Raw genomic sequence first — 20877 nt, 5'->3', positions numbered from 1 at the left:
ATATGTATATATATATATATATATATATATATATATATATATATATATATATATATATGTATATATATATATATATATATATATATATATATATATATATATATATATATATATATATATATATATATATATATATATTTTGAGGAATTGTTAAATGTTGATGAAGATAGGGAAGCTGTGATTTCGTGTATAGGGCAAGGAGGAACAACATCTTGTAGGAGTGAGGAAGAGCCAGTTGTGAGTGTGGGGGAGGTTCGTGAGGCAGTAGGTAAAATGAAAGGGGGTAAGGCAGCCGGGATTGATGGGATAAAGATAGAAATGTTAAAAGCAGGTGGGGATGTAGTTTTGGAGTCGTTGGTGCAATTATTTAATAAATGTATGGAAGAGGGTAAGGTACCTAGGGATTGGCAGAGAGCATGCATAGTTCCTTTGTATAAAGGCAAAGCGGATAAAAGAGAGTGCAAAAATTATAGGGGGATAAGTCTGTTGAGTATACCTGGTAAAGTGTATGGTAGAGTTATTATTGAAAGAATTGAGAGTAAGACGGAGAATAGGATAGCAGATGAACAAGGAGGCTTTAGGAAAGGTAGGGGGTGTGTGGACCAGGTGTTTACAGTGAAATATATAAGTGAACAGTATTTAGATAAGGCTAAAGAGGTCTTTGTGGCATTTATGGATTTGGAAAAGGCGTATGACAGGGTGGATAGGGGGGCAATGTGGCAGATGTTGCAGGTGTATGGTGTAGGAGGTAGGTTACTGAAAGCAGTGAAGAGTTTTTACGAGGATAGTGAGGCTCAAGTTAGAGTATGTAGGAAAGAGGGAAATTATTTCCCAGTAAAAGTAGGCCTTAGACAAGGATGTGTGATGTCACCGTCGTTGTTTAATATATTTATAGATGGGGTTGTAAGAGAAGTAAATGCGAGGGTCTTGGCAAGAGGCGTGGAGTTAAAAGATAAAGAATCACACATAAAGTGGGAGTTGTCACAGTTGCTCTTTGCTGATGACACTGTGCTCTTGGGAGATTCTGAAGAGAAGTTGCAGAGATTGGTGGATGAATTTGGTAGGGTGTGCAAAAGAAGAAAATTGAAAGTGAATACAGGAAAGAGTAAGGTTATGAGGAAAACAAAAAGATTAGGTGATGAAAGATTGGATATCAGATTGGAGGGAGAGAGTATGGAGGATGTGAATGTATTCAGATATCTGGGAGTGGACGTGTCAGCGGATGGGTCTATGAAAGATGAGGTGAATCATAGAATTGATGATGGGAAAAGGGTGAGTGGTGCACTTAGGAGTCTGTGGAGACAAAGAACTTTGTCCTTGGAGGCAAAGAGGGGAATGTATGAGACTATAGTTTTACCAACGTGAAATTCTTATTCTTTGATATGATATCATGCTCACCAGTAGCAGAAATCCTGCTCACCAGTAGCATATCATGCTCGCCAGCAGCAGATATCCTGCTCACCAGTAGCATATCATGCTCACCAGTAGCATATCATGCTCACCAGTAGCATATCCTGCTCGCCAGCAGCAGATATCCTGCTCACCAGTAGCATATCATGCTCACCACTAGCATATCATGCTCACCACTAGCATATCATGCTCACCACTAGCATATCATGCTCACCACTAGCATATCATGCTCACCACTAGCATATCATGCTCACCACTAGCATATCATGCTCACCACTAGCATATCCTGCTCGCCAGCAGCAGATATCCTGCTCACCAGTAGCATATCATGCTCACCAGTAGCATATCATGCTCACCACTAGCATATCATGCTCACCACTAGCATATCATGCTCACCAGTAGCATATCATGCTCACCAGTAGCATATCATGCTCACCAGTAGCATATCATGCTCACCAGTAGCATATCATGCTCACCAGTAGCATATCATGCTCACCAGCAGCATATCATGCTCACCAGTAGCATATCCTGCTCGCTAGCAGCAGATATCCTGCTCACCAGTAGCATATCATGCTCACCACTAGCATATCATGCTCACCACTAGCATATCATGCTCACCACTAGCATATCATGCTCACCACTAGCATATCATGCTCACCACTAGCATATCATGCTCACCACTAGCATATCATGCTCACCACTAGCATATCATGCTCACCACTAGCATAGCAGATATCCTGCTCATTTTAATACCATTATAATTATTTAGCTTGTCTATAAGTTAGGATATTGCTTCTTAATTCTCTATCTCTTTGTAACAATACTTATCTCTTTGTGATAATTCTAATATATCTGTGTAAATAATTCTTTATTATCCGAGTAATAATTCTAATTTATATGTATAACAATTGTTTCTTGTAATAATTCTTATCACTCTTTGAGTAATATTACCTATATCTGTGTAGAAAATCGTAACTTTATTTTTCAAAAATCTTTGCTATATCTGTCAAAATATTTAGCTACGTCTGTAAAATTTTTTTTGCTATATCTGCCAAAAATCTTAGTTATATCTGTCAAAATTTTTAGCTATATCTGTCAAAAATTTTAGCTATATTTCCCAAAAATCTTACCTATGCCTATCAAAAATATTAGTTATGTCTGTCAAAAATGTTACATATGTCTGTCAAAAATATTAGTTTTATCTATATCTATATCTGTCTGTCAAAAATATTACTTATGTCTGTTAAAAAGCTAACCTACAGCTGTCAAAAATCTTAGGTGTGTCTGTCAAAAGTGTTAGCTATATATATCTGTTAAAAATCTTAGTTATGGCTGTCAAAAATCTTACTCATGTCTGTCAAAAATCTTAGCTACATATATGTCAAAAATATTATATTTGTCAAAAATCATGACTATGTCTGTCAAAAATCTTAGCTATGCCTGTCAAAAATCTTACTTACATCAGTCAAATATCTGTCTGTCAAAAATCTTAGCTATGCCTGTCAAAAATCTTACATCAGTCAAAACATTCTTAACTGTGTGTGTGATAATTCTGAAATTGATCTCGGTAAAATTTCTGATCACTCTCTGAGCATTGCCTTTTATATTTCCATGGAATAATTCTTTTTAACCCCTAATTATTGTACACAATCTCTTATTTCCAGAGAAACTTAACTCATCCCTCAGCTGGCAAAATCTAAACACGACTGATTTCACTTAAAACACTGCTGCCTCTAGGCAAAACAGTGTTTTAAAATAAGAGTCGGTGTTGAAATATAAGACTGTTCTCTTAAAGTAAAGAACTTTTATGGGTTGCAGCGCCTTAAGTACACAGGTAAGCCGCCGCCTTAATTGCAAAGGTAAAGACAGTCATTAAGTTGTGAGCATCAGAAGAATTAAGTGAAGTAAGTCAAGCATAAGTACCACTAGAAGAGTAAGGTATGAATATTAAAATGTTTGGTAAGAAACATGTGCAACAGTTAACCATCTTTATTCCGAAATGTTTCGCCTACACCGCAGGCTTCTTCAGTCGAGTACGGAAAAGTTTGCAGAAGCAAACTTTTATGTACTCGACTATAATATCTTTGATCAGTTGACAGGGTAAGATTTGCAGAGAAGAGAATTGCTATGAATAAATTGCTTTTTAAGTTCCAATGGAAAAGTCGGGGATAAGAAGTTAATAAAAAGACATGGGTACGTTGATGCTTCAGTAACCAATAGTTAAACTGATATTTTAGTACCAACAGAAAAACTAAGTTTTGATTGGTTAAAAAAATATATGCCATAGATAAACAAATATTTCGTGTCCAACAGAGAAGTAGAAATTGATGGGGTGAAAAACACTCCACAGGAAGAATAGATTCTTCATATCCAACAGAAAAGTGACACATGATAGGTTAAAAATTATTTATAGACTGATGATACACATTTCAGGGAACGTTACTGGGAGTGTAAACACGGCGATCATGTGTCAATATTTGTGTGTCAGCATGGCGCACGTGTACAGCTGTACCACCATGGTGCTGGTGTACATGTGTGGGAGTGTACTGTTATGGCGCAGGTGTACAGCTGTACCATCATGGTGCTGGTGTACATGTGTGGGAGTGTACTGTTATGGCGCACGTGTACAGCTGTACCATCATGGTGCAGGGGTACATGTGTGGGAGTGTACTGTTATGGCGCAGGTGTACAGCTGTACCACCATGGTACTGGTGTACATGTGTGGGAGTGTACTGTTATGGCGCAGGTGTACAGCTGTACCATCATGGTGCTGGTGTACATGTGTGGGAGTGTACTGTTATGGCGCAGGTGTACAGCTGTACCATCATGGTGCGTTATGGCGCACGTGTACAGCTGTACCATCATGGTGCTGGTGTACATGTGTGGGAGTGTACTATTATGGCGCAGGTGTACAGCTGTACCATCATGGTGCAGGTGTACATGTGTGGGAGTGTACTGTTATGGCGCACGTGTACAGCTGTACCATCATGGTGCTGGTGTACATGTGTGGGAGTGTACTGTTATGGCGCAGGTGTACAGCTGTACCATCATGGTGCTGGTGTACATGTGTGGGAGTGTACTGTTATGGCGCACGTGTACAGCTGTACCATCATGGTGCTGGTGTACATGTGTGGGAGTGTACTGTTATGGCGCACGTGTACAGCTGTACCATCATGGTGCTGGTGTACATGTGTGGGAGTGTACTGTTATGGCGCAGGTGTACAGCTGTACCATCATGGTGCTGGTGTACATGTGTGGGAGTGTACTGTTATGGCGCACGTGTACAGCTGTACCATCATGGTGCTGGTGTACATGTGTGGGAGTGTACTGTTATGGCGCAGGTGTACAGCTGTACCATCATGGTGCTGGTGTACATGTGTGGGAGTGTACTGTTATGGCGCACGTGTACAGCTGTACCATCATGGTGCTGGTGTACATGTGTGGGAGTGTACTATTATGGCGCAGGTGTACAGCTGTACCATCATGGTGCTGGTGTACATGTGTGGGAGTGTACTGTTATGGCGCACGTGTACAGCTGTACCATCATGGTGCTGGTGTACATGTGTGGGAGTGTACTGTTATGGCGCAGGTGTACAGCTGTACCATCATGGTGCAGGGGTACATGTGTGGGAGTGTACTGTTATGGCGCAGGTGTACAGCTGTACCATCATGGTGCAGGGGTACATGTGTGGGAGTGTACTGTTATGGCGCAGGTGTACAGCTGTACCATCATGGTGCTGGGGTACATGTGTGGGAGTGTACTGTTATGGCGCAGGTGTACAGCTGTACCATCATGGTGCAGGGGTACATGTGTGGGAGTGTACTGTTATGGCAGGGGTACATGTGTGGGAGTGTACTGTTATGGCGCAGGTGTACAGCTGTACCATCATGGTGCAGGTGTACAGATGTGGAAGTGCACTATCAAGGCGCAGGTGTACAGGTGTGTAAGTCAAGCACTATGGTGCAGGTGTACAGCTGTACCATCATGGTGCAGGTGTACAGGTATGGGAATGTACCATCATGGTACAGATGTACAGGTGTGGGAGTACCATCATGGTGCAGGTGTACAGGTGTGGGAGTACCATCATGGTGCAGATATAATGGTGTGGGAGTACCATCATGGTGCAGGTGTAAAGGTGTGGGAATGCCATCATGGTGCAGGTGTATAGGTGTTTGAGTACCATCATAGTGTAGGTGTACAGGTGTTGGAGTCCCATCATGGTGCAGGTGTGCAGGTGTGGGAGTACCATCATGGTGCAAGTGTATAGGTGTTTGAGTACCATTATGGTGCAGGTGTACAAGTGTGGGAGTACCACCATGGTGCAGGTGTACAGGTGTGGGAGTACCATCATGGTGCAGGTGTAAAGGTGTGGGAGTACCATCATGGTGCAGGTGTAAAGGTGTGGGAGTACCATCATGGTGCAGGTGTACAAGTGTGGGAGTACCATCATGGTGCAGGTGTACAAGTGTGGGAGTACCATCATGGTGCAAGTGTACAAGTGTGGGAGTGCCATCATGGTGCAGGTGTACAAGTGTGGGAGTGCCATCATGGTGCAGGTGTACAAGTGTGGGAGTACCATCATGGTGCAAGTGTACAAGTGTGGGAGTACCATCATGGTGCAAGTGTACAAGTGTGGGAGTACCATCATGGTGCAAGTGTACAAGTGTGGGAGTACCATCATGGTGCAAGTGTACAAGTGTGGGAGTACCATCATGGTGCAAGTGTACAAGTGTGGGAGTACCATCATGGTGCAGGTGTACAAGTGTGGGAGTACCATCATGGTGCAAGTGTACAAGTGTGGGAGTACCATCATGGTGCAGGTGTAAAGGTGTGGGAGTACCATCATGGTGCAGGTGTAAAGGTGTGGGAGTGCCATCATGGTGCATGTGTACAAGTGTGGGAGTACCATCATGGTGCAAGTGTACAAGTGTGGGAGTACCATCATGGTGCAGGTGTACAAGTGTGGGAGTACCATCATGGTGCAAGTGTACAAGTGTGGGAGTACCATCATGGTGCAGGTGTACAAGTGTGGGAGTACCATCATGGTGCAAGTGTACAAGTGTGGGAGTACCATCATGGTGCAAGTGTACAAGTGTGGGAGTACCATCATGGTGCAGGTGTACAAGTGTGGGAGTACCATCATGGTGCAAGTGTACAAGTGTGGGAGTACCATCATGGTGCAAGTGTACAAGTGTGGGAGTACCATCATGGTGCAAGTGTACAAGTGTGGGAGTACCATCATGGTGCAAGTGTACAAGTGTGGGAGTACCATCATGGTGCAAGTGTACAAGTGTGGGAGTACCATCATGGTGCAAGTGTACAAGTGTGGGAGTACCATCATGGTGCAAGTGTACAAGTGTGGGAGTACCATCATGGTGCAAGTGTACAAGTGTGGGAGTACCATCATGGTGCAAGTGTACAAGTGTGGGAGTGCCATCATGGTGCAGGTGTACAAGTGTGGGAGTACCATCATGGTGCAAGTGTACAAGTGTGGGAGTGCCATCATGGTGCAGGTGTACAAGTGTGGGAGTACCATCATGGTGCAAGTGTACAAGTGTGGGAGTACCATCATGGTGCAAGTGTACAAGTGTGGGAGTACCATCATGGTGCAAGTGTACAAGTGTGGGAGTACCATCATGGTGCAGGTGTACAGGTATCGGAGTGTATTCGAGAGACAGAAAAGTATGATAAACAGAAGAAAGAGAAAGTTAGAATTTCGTGATTAATTATTAATTTCGGAAGAAGGAAGAAGAATGATATATATCTGTAGAGATAGAATAGTGATTGCAGACGGTGGGGGTGGGGGGATGAAAGAAGGAGGGGGTAGGGTAAGGAGGAGGAGGAGGAGGACGGGGGTATAGGAACAGGCACTCTACGGTGGAGGGAGGGGGAGAGGGGGGGTATCAGTGCCAGAATGCCCCGCGCGTGTCTGGTTCAGTGCCTGTTGGGCGTTTGTAGAGGGTGGTTGTGTCGCTTCCCGCTGCTTCCCGCCGCTCCCCGCTACCGATAATCTCCCCCTCTCTTCTCTCCTCTCCCCTTTTACATCCCTTTGGGAGATGTTTACGTGTCCTCCCCGCTTTGTATCTCCCCTTCCCGAGGTCACGATGCCCTTTGACCTGAGCTCGGGTATAGAGTCTGTGTCGTGGTGAACCTTCCAGCCTCAGCTGACACCACGGGGTGAAAACCTTTCGAAGTATATACATTTTTATGTACATTTCTGTGTATATCGCGATATATTTCCTTGAAATATATACACTGAGGGCAAAACCCTCTAATGTGCAATGAGATTTTGAGTTGAGAACACAAAGATTTATAAAGAAAACGTATATTTATACGGAAAACATGTTAGAAAACTTAACAAGTTAGAAAACTTAACTTAGTGGGTAAAATATTTGTTCTCTTTTTTTTACGTGCCGAAGTTTACGAAATTTAATACCAAAGAAACAAGTGAGCATTTTTATCGCCTTTTTCATCTTATTCGTCGTCGTCGTCGTCGTCGTCGTTGTCGTTGTCTTGGAAACAGTCATCTGGAGACGAGGAACGACGTGGATTAAGACGACTGGAACACTTGTCCAAGACGACGAATTAGGAGTCAAGACAGGTAGATTCTGAGAGCGTCTTGTTTGGTGGGCCAGGTCAGCCAGGTACAAGCCAGGTATACTATCATTCCAGCACAGGTATACTATGATTTGAATCCAGGTAGTCCAGGAACAAGCCAGGTATACTATGATTAGAATCCAGGTAGTCCAGGAACAAGCCAGGTATACAATCATTCCAGCCCAGGTATACTATGATTTGAATCCACGTAGTCCATGAACAAGCCAGGTATACTATCATTCCAACCCAGGTATACTATGATTTCAATCCAGGTATTCCATGATGATAACCCAGGTATCCCATGATGCCAACCCAGGTGTATTCGATACTTCTCTCCCAAGCAGTTCATGATTCCAACCCAGTCGTGTTCCATCACTCTAAACAAAACTATTATGATACCATCCTATATTTCCCACGATTCCTTCCTAGCTCTTCCAAAATACGAAGACAAACAGTAGATAATTCCACCCCTAGAGCACAATACTTCCCACTATTACTCCAGCCATGTATTTACACAAGGATGTCGACTTGACTTCCACTGGAAAGAAATTATATCTAATGCTAACAAGATGGATAAAGACACAAATGCAGTATAATGTATTACAAATACCAAACAAAGGTTCCCATTATCCTGCTTTTGTGCCTTTTATCCTTCTCATCCAGTCAGAAAAAAGAATTATCAACCGATTACCCACTGATTCCCAATCTGGTACACAATGATTCCAACGTTGAAGCCAATCCCCCCAGACAGCCCCCTAATTCCTAACTAGGAACCCAAAGATTCCAACCCATCATTCCAACCCAGGCACAAGCCAGGTACAGTCCCTCATGCAGGAGCTGAAACACTTTCCTTCCCCCTCCCTCCAAAAAGATAAAAAAAATAGAAAGTCTGAGTGGAGAAAAAGTTGCAAGATGACCTTTTTTTATTATTAACTTTAAACTTAAGACTTCTAGTAATGAAGACTTTGAAGCTTCCACTGATGGACGCAGAAGTTCTGAGCTTCACAGCGTAAAGTCTAAAGTTCTGAACTGGATATTCTAACAAGAAAATAATAATATTTTCGCAAGAAAAGTCTGAAGTCTTACAGATAAAACTGGAAGCTTAGATAGGTAAAGCGTGAAGTTTCTACACAAAAGACTCAGCTTATCACAGATAAAGCTTGAAGCTCTCTGTTCTTTCTGGTAAAACTTGAAGTTCCCAGATGAAAAGCCGGAAGCACTAAAAGGTATACTCTGAGGTTTTCACAAGAAAATCCTAAAGTTTTCACACGTGAAGTCTGAAGTTTCTTAGGTAAGCTCAAAGTTTTTATGAGTAAAACTTGACGTTTTCACAAGTATGAAGTTCCATAAGTAAAGTTTGAAGTTTGCATAGGTAAAACCAGAAGATTTCACATGTAAAATCTGAAGCTTTGACATGTAAAATCTGAAGCTTTAATGTGTAAAGTTTGAAGCTTTGACATGTAAAGTTTGAAGCTTTGATATGTGAAGTCTGAAGCTTTAATATGTAAAGTTTGAAGTTTGGCATGTAAATTCTGAAGCTTTGACATGTACAGTTTGAAGCTTTGACATGTAAAGTCTGAAGCTTTGACATGTTAAGATTGAAACTTTGACATGTAAAGCCTGAAGCTTTGACATGTAGAGTCTGAAGCTTTCACGAGTAAAGTCTTAAATTCCCATAGAGAAAAAAATCTGAAAGGCTCACAGGAAAAACTTGAACGATTTTATGCAGTTAAAGTCTAAAGTTCTCAAATATAAAACTTGAAATTTACAAAAGAAAAAACATAGACCTGTGAAGCTTTCATTGATGACTGACATACACTCCACTGAAACTTGAGAAAACATAGACCTGTGAAGCTTTCATTGATGACTGACATACACTCCACTGAAACTTGAGAAATAACTTAGATCATTAAAGATGTGTGAATATATGTTTATATCAAGCTTTCGATTTTTTGAACAGCTCAATGAACTTTCGTCATTCAAATGAAATATACTGAGGGACACACACACACACACACACACACACACACACACACACACACACACACACACACACATACAAACAAATACTAGGGATATCTACAATTACTTGTTTGTTACTCTAATGCAGATCATTTTCTTTACATGTGATTTATATACCCATGCACATAATTTATAAATAGACATAAACATTTTTTACTAATACAAATATACATTATTTCTGCCAACCAGAGAGGAATAATTTTACATTTTGGACAATAACCTAAAGAGAATTTAAAACTAAAATGCTCGTAAGTTACCCGCAGAGGAAGACTATATATATATATATATATATATATATATATATATATATATATATATATATATATATATATATATATATATATATATATATATATATATATATATATATATATATATATATATATATATATATATATATATATATATACATATATATATATATATATATATATATATATATATATATATATATATATATATATATATATATATATATATATATATATATATATATATATATCGTGCCGAATAGGCAGAACTTGCGATCTTGGCTTAAATAGCAACGCTCATCTTGCCATATAGGACAAGTGAAAATTTGTGTATGCAATAATTTCGCCAAAATCATTCTGAACCTAACGAAAAAAATATATTTCACTGTGTTTGTTAAGTATAAAATTACTGTCAACAAATCTAAAATATATTTAGTTGGGTTAGGCTAATATAAATTACTCTTGTTATAATAAGGTTAGGTAAGTTTTCTAAGATTCTTTTGGTGCAAAATTAAAATTTTTTACATTACCATTAATGAAAAAAATATATCTTTAAACGTATAAGAGAAAATTTTAGAAAGGACTTAATTTTAAATGAGTTCTTACTAATTGACCAGTTTTACATATTCGGCACGACATATATCTATATATATATATATATATATATATATATATATATATATATATATATATATATATATATATATATATATATATATATATATATATATATATATATATACATATATTAAATCGACTTCCTCGTATCAAGGTATGGAGATACAATGAAGGAAAGATTTTCACCCTCATTTATTTAATAGCTACCTTGCCAGGAGTGTGTGGGTGTGTGGACATCATAGTTCAATTGAACCTCTGACAAGAGCACCATCCCTCCCTCACATAAAACCTCTCCATCCTCTTGAGAGACTCTACGCCTCCTTCTAGCTTCCCAGAATATTTACCCTCTTTATTAAATTATTCTGTTTCATCCTTACTAATTAAGCAAACCACCTCAACAACCTATCTTCTACTTTCTTAATTATATCTCCTATAACTCTCTTGCTGCAACGTTGGAATCCCATACCTCACACCTACATAACTTCTTCCTTTGCACAGATTCCCCAACATACAACCTACCTTGTTTTCCTCTCGTCTCTTCTATGATTCAACTCATCATCCACAGCCTATCTGCCGACACATTCACTCCCAAATGTCTAAATAAATTCACTTTATGCTTGCTCTTTCCCTTCACTTAAAAATCGATACTTTCATAGTCAAGGTCGTATTACACTCATCACTTTGCTCTTTTCTAGGTTCGCTTTTATTTTCCTTCTTATAGACAACTTCTCAAACTTCTCCAGCGACCTTAACAACTTTTCTTCAGGATCTCATACACGCTGAGCCATTAACAAAAAACAACTACGCCAGGTTTTATTTATTACACGATTCAACATTTCTTAACCTCTCCCCAACACCCTAACTTTCAATTCTTTTACCTGCCAGTTTAGAAATATTATAAACAGCAATGGTGACCTCGTTGTTTAAGGTCTAATTTCTCAATTGAATTTTTTTCCCTTTCGCCTACGTACAGCAACCTGAGTCTTACTCTCTGTATAACAATTTGTTTCTGGTTTTGGTAACCAACTAACTAGTCCAGTCATTTGAAATATTTGTCACACTGGTCTCATCCACCTGTTACAGCCTATTCCAAAATTCACAAAAGAAACAAAGAATTCCTTATCCTTATCATTTATATAGTTCTATGTCAAGACTTGATCTAAACACCGTCTACCCCTCCTAAATCAATCCTCCTTCCCCTAATTTCTGTCTTCACCCCTAAATCTTTCGGGTAATACTTCTACCATACATTTTATCAATATACTCAAAAGGCTTGTCCTGTTATATATCCTACTCTCTATTGTCTCCTTTTCCCATAGACAAAGGAACTATATGGTACATGCTCTTCGCCAGTTCTTAGGTAACTTCTCTTTTTCATATATACTGTACATTAGTGAAATACACAGACCACTAAAAATGCTGCATTCCCATCTGTCTGTATCATACTATCCTTTACCTCCTTACAGATAGTCGTGAAACAGTGTTTATAAAGCCTTTCTCAAAGTAAGGGTCAGTTGTGAGGTGTTCCACCCGAAGTGGTCAGGACAATCTCTCTTCCTATCATCGCATCTTATTTTGTCACTACTCCATCCTATCCCAGTCTTTACCTTTTCTATTCTTGCTACCCCTGCAGTGGGAAAAAAAATGTGATTTCAAATCATGGGTTGGACATGAATGATTGCAGCCACAGTATTGTAGATTTTTAATGAAGTGTTTCAGCCACGGTTACTACATTTTTTCATTCTTCATTGAATCTTTAATATCTCTCGTATTGTTGAAGTGTGATTATTGTCTTGCAAACATGATTTAAAATATATTTTCCTCAGCTTTTTCAATTGTGTTGTTATAAAGGAATTTGCTTATTTCATTATATATATATATACATATATATATATATATATATATATATATATATATATATATATATATATATATATATATATATATATATATATATATATGTGTGTGTGTGTGTGTGTGTGTGTGTGTGTGTGTGTGTGTGTGTGTGTGTGTGTGTGTGTGTGTGTGTGTGTGTGTGTGTGTGTGTATGTGTGTGTGTGTGTGTGTGTGTGTCGTGCCGAATAGGCAGAACTTGCGATCTTGGCTTAAATAGCAACGTTCATCTTGCCATATAGGACAAGTGAAAATTTGTGTATGCAATAATTTCGCCCAAATCATTCTGAACCTAACGAAAAAAATATATTTCACTGTGTTTGTTTAGCATTAAATTATTGTAAACAAATCTAAAATATATTTAGTTAGGTTAGGCTAAAATAAATTGCTCTTTTTATAATAAGGTTAGGTAAGTTTTCTAAGATTCTTTTGGTGCAAAATTAAATTTTTTTACATTATCATTAATGAAAAAAATATATCTTTAAACGTATAAGAGAAAATTTTATAAAGAACTTAATTTTAAATGAGTTCTTGGTAATTGACCAGTTTTACCTATTCGGCACGACACATATATTTCTGTTTGATGATTCATTACGATTTATTATATATGTACTTATATTATTTTCGATTTAGTTTGTCTTTTAAGGTTCTGAAGATGACATGTTGTTGGTATACCAAAAAGTTAGTCTGTATTGTATTTTATAGAGCGCTAAACCCTGTGGGTCATTCAGCACAGGGAGGAGTGAAGGCTCGGTCCCCCGTCCCCCAACAAAAAGGAAAATGAGACAATGTATATATCATGAAAAGCTCTTGATCCAATTAGATCTACCTCAGTTTCCTCGAATCAAACCTGATTGCCTTCCATTTCCCAAGAGCTGTGTGACCTTTACGGATTTAGAGCTTCCCTATGAATATAAAATTGCTGTATATACTGCATATTTCGGCTACACAATGAGGCCCTCTTCAGCAGACACAATAGGAAGCCGAAATATACAGTAATTATTTACAATGTTGTTGTTTTTCTATTTCTATGCAGGATTGTTTGTGTCGCTGACCAGTGTTTAGTATACTTTTGTGTTTTAAACATGGATGTGTGTACAAACACTGGAACACTCACCTGTTGTTATTACACTACTGTGTCGTCAACACAGATGTTTACACTACTGTGTCGTCAACATGGATGTTTACACTATTGTGTCGTCAACATGGATGTTTACACTATTGTGTCGTCAACATGGATGTTTATACTGTGTCGTCAACATGGATGTTTACACTATTGTGTCGTCAACATGGATGTTTATACTGTGTCGTCAACATAGATGTTTACACTATTGTGTCGTCAACATAGATGTTTACACTACTGTGTCAACATGGATGTTTATACTGTGTCAACATGGATGTTTATACTGTGTCAACATGGATGTTTACTCTACTGTGTCGTCAACATGGATGTTTACATCATTATATTAATGATACATAATAACGACAAGTTGATGAATTAGACATATGTGCATAACTTAGGTATCTTGATCTATCTACTCTGAGGGACTGAATACCTGTAAATGACTTTATCAACACCGAGGGAGTGAACACATCGAGATGATCCCATCAAGACCCAAGGAGTTATACCATCAAGATGATCCCATCAAGATCCAGGGAGTTATACCATCAAGATGATCCCATCAAGACCCAGGGAGTTATACATCAAGATGATCCCATCAAGATCCAGGGAGTTATACCATCAAGATGATCCCATCAAGACCCAGGGAGTTATACCATCAAGATGATCCCATCAAGACCCAGGGAGTGAACACCTCATAATTATTTCTTCCCTCCCTCCAATATCTCCAATTTAATGTCACCTCTGTATTCCTCTATAAGAGCCTGCTACGCAGGCGAAACATTTCGGCAAAAAAGATATCCAAAGTGTTGCACATGAGTCATATTCATCATGAATCTACTGGTATATGCAAACATTGGTTTACTGACCGGCATGTAAAACACCATCATAATTTAAACTTGGATGTTTGTAAAACCACTGCCTTTCATTTTTTCATCGTAAGAATTCGTTTTCCGCCATTAGAAAAATAATCATAAATAATAATTTGGCCTGGACCGGCAGTAATATTCAGTAAAAATATAATGTACGGTTATCTCTCTCTCTGTACAAAATCCTAGTGAATTATGTGGTTTTTTTTTTAAGAAACACTGCCTTGGTTAGAATGATAATTTAATTGGCTCAGTTACGTTTGTGCGTCTCGCAAAATCTGATTTCATCAGATTAAATCTTACCGTCACAAAATGGCTGTAGCATAAGCAGCCTCTTCCCCAAATTTTGATTAATTTTGTATATTGAGCATTTTGCTTGACAGACAAAACGCAAGTTACAGAACAAGATATTACTGGGGCGATTAATTCTATTATTGCATATGTGGAGATTACAGTTAGTATGAGTTTTATTCCTTCAGTCAAACTCCATCACGAGATCTCGAGGTTGATCACAGGAATTAACATATATAAAGAATCACCAATTTCCATTTGCTGTACAAATACTTTAATATGTATAAATACCCGTACGGGACCATTAACATACATTCAGGCTTACGTAAGAGCACTAACACGTTAACCACCTGTGTACTGGGCCACTAACTTATTTACAGTGACCAGATAAATAGTTTTTATTGGCACAACGTTGTCCTCAGTGCTTTACCGTATCATTACATGACTTGCTGAAACTCTATACAGAGCCAAGTATTGTCCCAGTAAAAGAGTATCCTGTAAAATGTATTATATTTTCAACATTATCGGTAGAGTGACCGGATTCGATATATTTACTTGATGAAAAGATTCTTGGAAGAAACCATACCACGGGTGGGGCTTGAACCCGCGGTCAGAGAGTCGTGAAACTCCAGACTGATGCGTTAGCCACTGGGCCATTACGATTTCGTGAGTCATGATGATGGTTTTGAGGGGACTTGAGCTAGAGTTCGTCACGGCCACGCTAGCGGGAGATTCGTCTGTAAAAACTTGCATTTGAGGTCACAGTGGTGCCTATGCTAACCTTCCTATGGTGTAAAAATATACCTAGTTGGATGAATCTTATTGTAGCCAGGTGGCCCAGTGGCTAACGCGTCGGTCTGGAGTTTCACAACTCTCTGACCGTGGGTTCAAGCCCCGCCCGTGTTATGGTTTCTTTGCAATCGTGTCTACAACCACGGTGCACTTCACACCAACTCCGAGGCTGAGGGATTAATTACCTCATCTTTTGTATATAGTTCTTCTGTCTTCTAGTTATGTCCTAGAATCTGTATTGATAAAGCCATTGGATGGCGAAACGTCTACAATAAAGATACCCAGATGTTGCACATGTGTCTTAACTTTCATCTTGTCGGTATTGTATACCATTCTTGCATATTCTTGGAATGTTGTGACAGATTATTAGTCTCCAACATTGACGTGAAGACTATGTGTGATTTCGAAGACAGTCTAGCATTCCCGGATCTACTGAGCATTAAGTTCGTCAACACACTTTGCTTTATCGTTCACAGAAAACACTGATACATCTTTATCATTATAACAAAGATTCTGATCAAGTAAGATGTGTTGTTTGTGGCCTTGTTCTGAGAGCAAATAATACTGGTAATGGATACGGTATAAAACCCTGTAAATAAGACGGGATTATTTTTTTCCCTTGAGGATAAAGGCAAAGTTACTGCACGTGAGTGGGGAAAAAAAGACACTTACGTACAGTTCAGGACATTATTAGAGGAAACGTTTCGCCACCAGGGGGTTTCATCAGTCGTAATACAGAGATAACCAAGAAACGAATACTGTATATAATGACAGGAGTCAGACGGAAAGCCGCGAAGGCAGTAATAGTAGTAATAGTACAACTGTGATGAGATGCCTTGGATTTGAGAAGGATCTCTCACATCATGTTGACAGAGCTCTACAGGGAGCCAAATATTGTCGACAATGCACCAGTTTGCCAAGCTAGGACTTCGCAGTTATTTCTTCAGTATGGCTTTAATAATGCTTCCATGAGGAATTGTTAATATTGGCTCCCTCTGGGCAGAGAGAGATTAACCCCATTAACAATGTTTAAAATTCATCAGAGTGAACATCTGGGGCATACAGCTTATATGGTCAGTAAAACGAATATAATAATAGGTATATTTTCAGTTACCGTAACAAGATCAATAAAGAATTAGTGAATAAATAACAATAAAAAACAACTGTGGGACGCGCAGGTATTTGTAACACAATGCAAATATTGTGATGCAGTTTACACGGGGCAGACCGAACAATGGAAGGTATTGTTGATAGGTATTTTAGAAAGAGACTTTGTGTAGAGCATGTCGTTATTATAAACGATGCTTCGCTCACCACTTGATGAAGCAAAACGTTATTTATCACAAAGTTTCGTTCTGCAACACGTGTGTTGCTAACCACGGCTCGGACCTTCGGGCGATGAGAAACAGAAATATGCAACACGAAAGATTTGTCAGATTTAGGGAAGAAAACTCTCCTTATATTATTTTTCTGAAAATAGACAATTATTTCTCCAGAAAAGGCAAGAAATCAACAACTATCGAGAATACTGATAATGATATAAAATACCGACAAGCTAATAATGAAGACACATGGTCTGGAACGATATTGTTCCAGACCATGGAACTGAACTCTTCTCCAGGCTGAGGGACTGACCACCTCAAATACTATTTCTCCAAAGTTGGTGACTTGATTACATCATGTTTATTTCACTACTACACCTGTTGCCTCTGTATTTGACTGAAGAAGCCTGTTGTGTAGGCGAAATGTTTCAACATCAAAGATACAGAACTGTTCAAGATTAAGACACTTACGCAACAGTTGATTATCTTTATTGATAAAACGTTTCGCCTACACAGTAGGCTTCTTCAGTCAAATACAGAGTAATGAAATAAAGACGATGTATTCAGTCCATCAACATTGGAAAAAAAAGTATTTGAAGTGGTCAGTCCCTCAGCCTGGAGAAGAGTTAAGCTCTATGGTCTGGAACGATAAGAAGCTGAAGTATGAGACCGGAGTCTAAATACTGTCGAAGGTGAGGTGGAAGATCTGGAAGACGTTGTAGGGGACGAGATCCCCTAGTGGAAGTAAGAAGGCAGATCCCTCTGGTATCCAACCCTTCTCACTCATAACTAGCAGATACACGAACAGGAATAGAAGATGTCCTCTGTACCGTATCGTTGGAGGTGAACTCTTCTCCAGGCTGAGGGACTGACCACCTCAAATACTTTTTTCTCCAAGGTTGATGGACTGATTATCTTTATTTCTTTACTACCGCTTCCTTTGTATTTGACTGAAGAACGTTTTATCAATAAAGACACCCAACTGCTGCACATGTGTCTTAATCTTCAACTTGTCGTTATTACACTATTTTCAACAATACCCAACTGTTGCCCATGTGTGTTAATCATCAACTATTGAAAAACCAGATAGTTATCAAGTTCCTTTTCAAGACTGTGACCTTGTCTCCACAGGGAAGACAGGATATCAACTTCCAAGCAGGACTGTAGAAGATAGAAGATCCGTAAAATATATAGCAGGAGAGTTCTGTTTTATTTCTACAGCTTAAAAACCACAGAATAAATTGGGAAAAAGTCGAACTATTGCACAAATAACAAGACTCCTACAGGAGAAAAATAATCGAAGAATAAGAGGAACAATACCGTGACTGGAATATTATTATTATTATTATAATCAAGGGGAAGCGCTAAACCAGGAGGATTATACAGCACCTGGGGGGAGGATGTGGAAGGCATTCAGGCTTAATTCGGGGAACTGGAGCACAGATCCAATTCCCTAAATCAAGAGCCTCTCACCAACATCAAGGAACCTTCCCTGAGGGGCGTGACTGGAATAATGTATAACTAACCCACACGAAGAAAAGCAAAATGATGACGTTTCGGTCCGACCTGGACCATTAGCTAGTCACAAACACACACACCGAAACGTCGTCATAAGTTTCTGTCTCCTATGTGCGGATTATCTGTGAATCGTAGAAAATTAAACATCTAGAAAGGAAAATGTATTCTTGATGTGATTTCAAAATCTGTCAATACAGAGACATATTCCTGGTCAAGTCTTGAGAGGAAATTGGTAAAGACTCTGAAGAAGGAAAACTCTTCTCAATAACATGACATACACCACATTTTGTGTCCTTTTTAATATTAGTGGAAATAAGAAACTAGATATATTAAGCAAATGTCCTAAATTTTCTTGCGACAGGTAAGATAAATCGTAGATTAGGATGTAGATGTGCTACTGTTAACTAATTTGGGCGGCCCTAGTCATTAGGCCTTTTGTTAAGTGAAAGGACACAAGTACAACTAATGTGACATTTTATTGTGGCAACGTTTCGCTCTCCAGAAGCTTTGTCAATCACCTGGGTTAGTTGCGCTTGGGTCCTTTTACTTAACATATTGTCGGTAATTCTACCTTAGGCCTTTTGTGTATCCATATGCTATTGGACTACCGTCCACAGGATGGATTGGACTCGGTATAAAACTAGGAAATAAATACAGACAAATTGGGTTAGAAAGGTACTGAAGCAAACACTAGGACATATTTATTAGAAAACGTTTCGGTCCTGGGGCCTTGATCACTTCTTGGAGTAGTTTTAAAAAGAGATTGGACAAATACATGAGTAAGAAGAACTGGGTTTGGTTAGTATTTGAGGTATTGAAGCTAATTCTTGGGAAATTTTGGGAAAATGTTGAGCAGTTGGGTGTGTGGGAATGGTTGGCTTAGAGAAGGACTTGCCTAGTTTTGGCCAGTAGGCCTACTGCAGTCTTCCCCCATTCTAATGTTCACAATAAACTGGTACCTTCGGCAGCACAATCTATATCCAATGTGTCTTATTTACATCAGAACCACAAGAAAGATACTCGGTGGAAAAAATAAACAGAAATTCTGTATAATGTGATCTTTTAGTGACTACATTTTGCCCACACAGTAGGCTTTATCAAATCATAAACAGAGATGCCTGGGTGAAACGTGCACGAGTATATATAGTGTGGAGGGTCAGGTGGAGAATGTTGGGTAGGTTGTATATGGATGTATTTTATTGTATTTGAGATGTACCTGTAATGTCCGTCTCAAATACAACCTGATTCTCCACACTATATGTACTCATGTACTCTTCCCCAGGTAGATTTGTTCGTGATTTAATAAAGTCCGCTGCGTGGGCGAAACGTAGTCAATTAAGGATCCCATTATACTACATTTGTGTCGGTATATTATATTGTTTATCTCCAAAGTTACTCTGTACCTGGTGTCCAGTTCACCATCACCACCGATAATCCAATCCATCACCGCCACCACCATAACCTCCACCCACAACCAAGCCATCACCACCACCACCATAACCTCCACCCACAATCAATCCATCATCACCACCACCATAACCTCCACCCACAATCAAGCCATCACCACCACCATTTAAACCCCAAGCCATCGCCGCCACCAAAACCCACAACCAAAGCTATTATCACCATCCACAACCAAAGCAATCATCACCACCACCCACAACGAAAGCAATCACCACCCACAAACCAAGCCATCACCACCAACACCCACAGACCATGGCATCACCACCACCACCCACAACCCATGGCATCACCACCAACAACAACCCATAGCATCACCACCATCACCCACAGACCATGGCATCACCACCACCACCCGCAACCCATGGCATCACCACCAACAACAACCCATAGCATCACCACCATCACCCACAGACCATGGCATCACCACCAACAACAACCCATAGCATCACCACCACCAACAACCCATAGCATCACCACCACCAACAACCCATAGCATCACCACCACCACCCACAACTCATGCTAATTAAACCAGTTAACGAAATGACCAAATAGGTTTAAAATATCTGGAATTTTCCCCTGTCTATCAGTCAGGAAAAGCAAACGGCAGAAAGAGAAAATATATACTGGTGTTGTCAGCATCCCGGGTCGGCATAAGATGAAAAGCTGGCCGGAAGGAGCCTCCATCTGCCTCACGAGTTTCATAAATGA

At 39.4% G+C, this 20877-nt stretch overlaps 1 protein-coding gene across 2 annotated transcripts in view; it reads left to right on the top strand.

Annotated features, from left to right (window-relative positions):
* The first annotated feature begins 7362 nt into the window (after positions 1 to 7362).
* LOC128690882 (calcium-activated chloride channel regulator 2) overlaps positions 7363 to 20877 on the top strand; it is a 645439-nt gene continuing 631924 nt past the window's right edge. For both annotated transcript variants that reach the window (XM_070088300.1, XM_070088299.1), the window contains exon 1: positions 7363 to 8012. The gene's annotated coding sequence lies outside the window, so the exon portion shown is untranslated. The remainder of the gene's footprint in view (positions 8013 to 20877) is intronic.

Source organism: Cherax quadricarinatus, chromosome 24 (genome assembly GCF_038502225.1).
Source record: "Cherax quadricarinatus isolate ZL_2023a chromosome 24, ASM3850222v1, whole genome shotgun sequence".
NCBI lineage: Eukaryota > Metazoa > Arthropoda > Malacostraca > Decapoda > Parastacidae > Cherax > Cherax quadricarinatus.
This window is presented reverse-complemented; position numbering and strand designations above follow the sequence as displayed.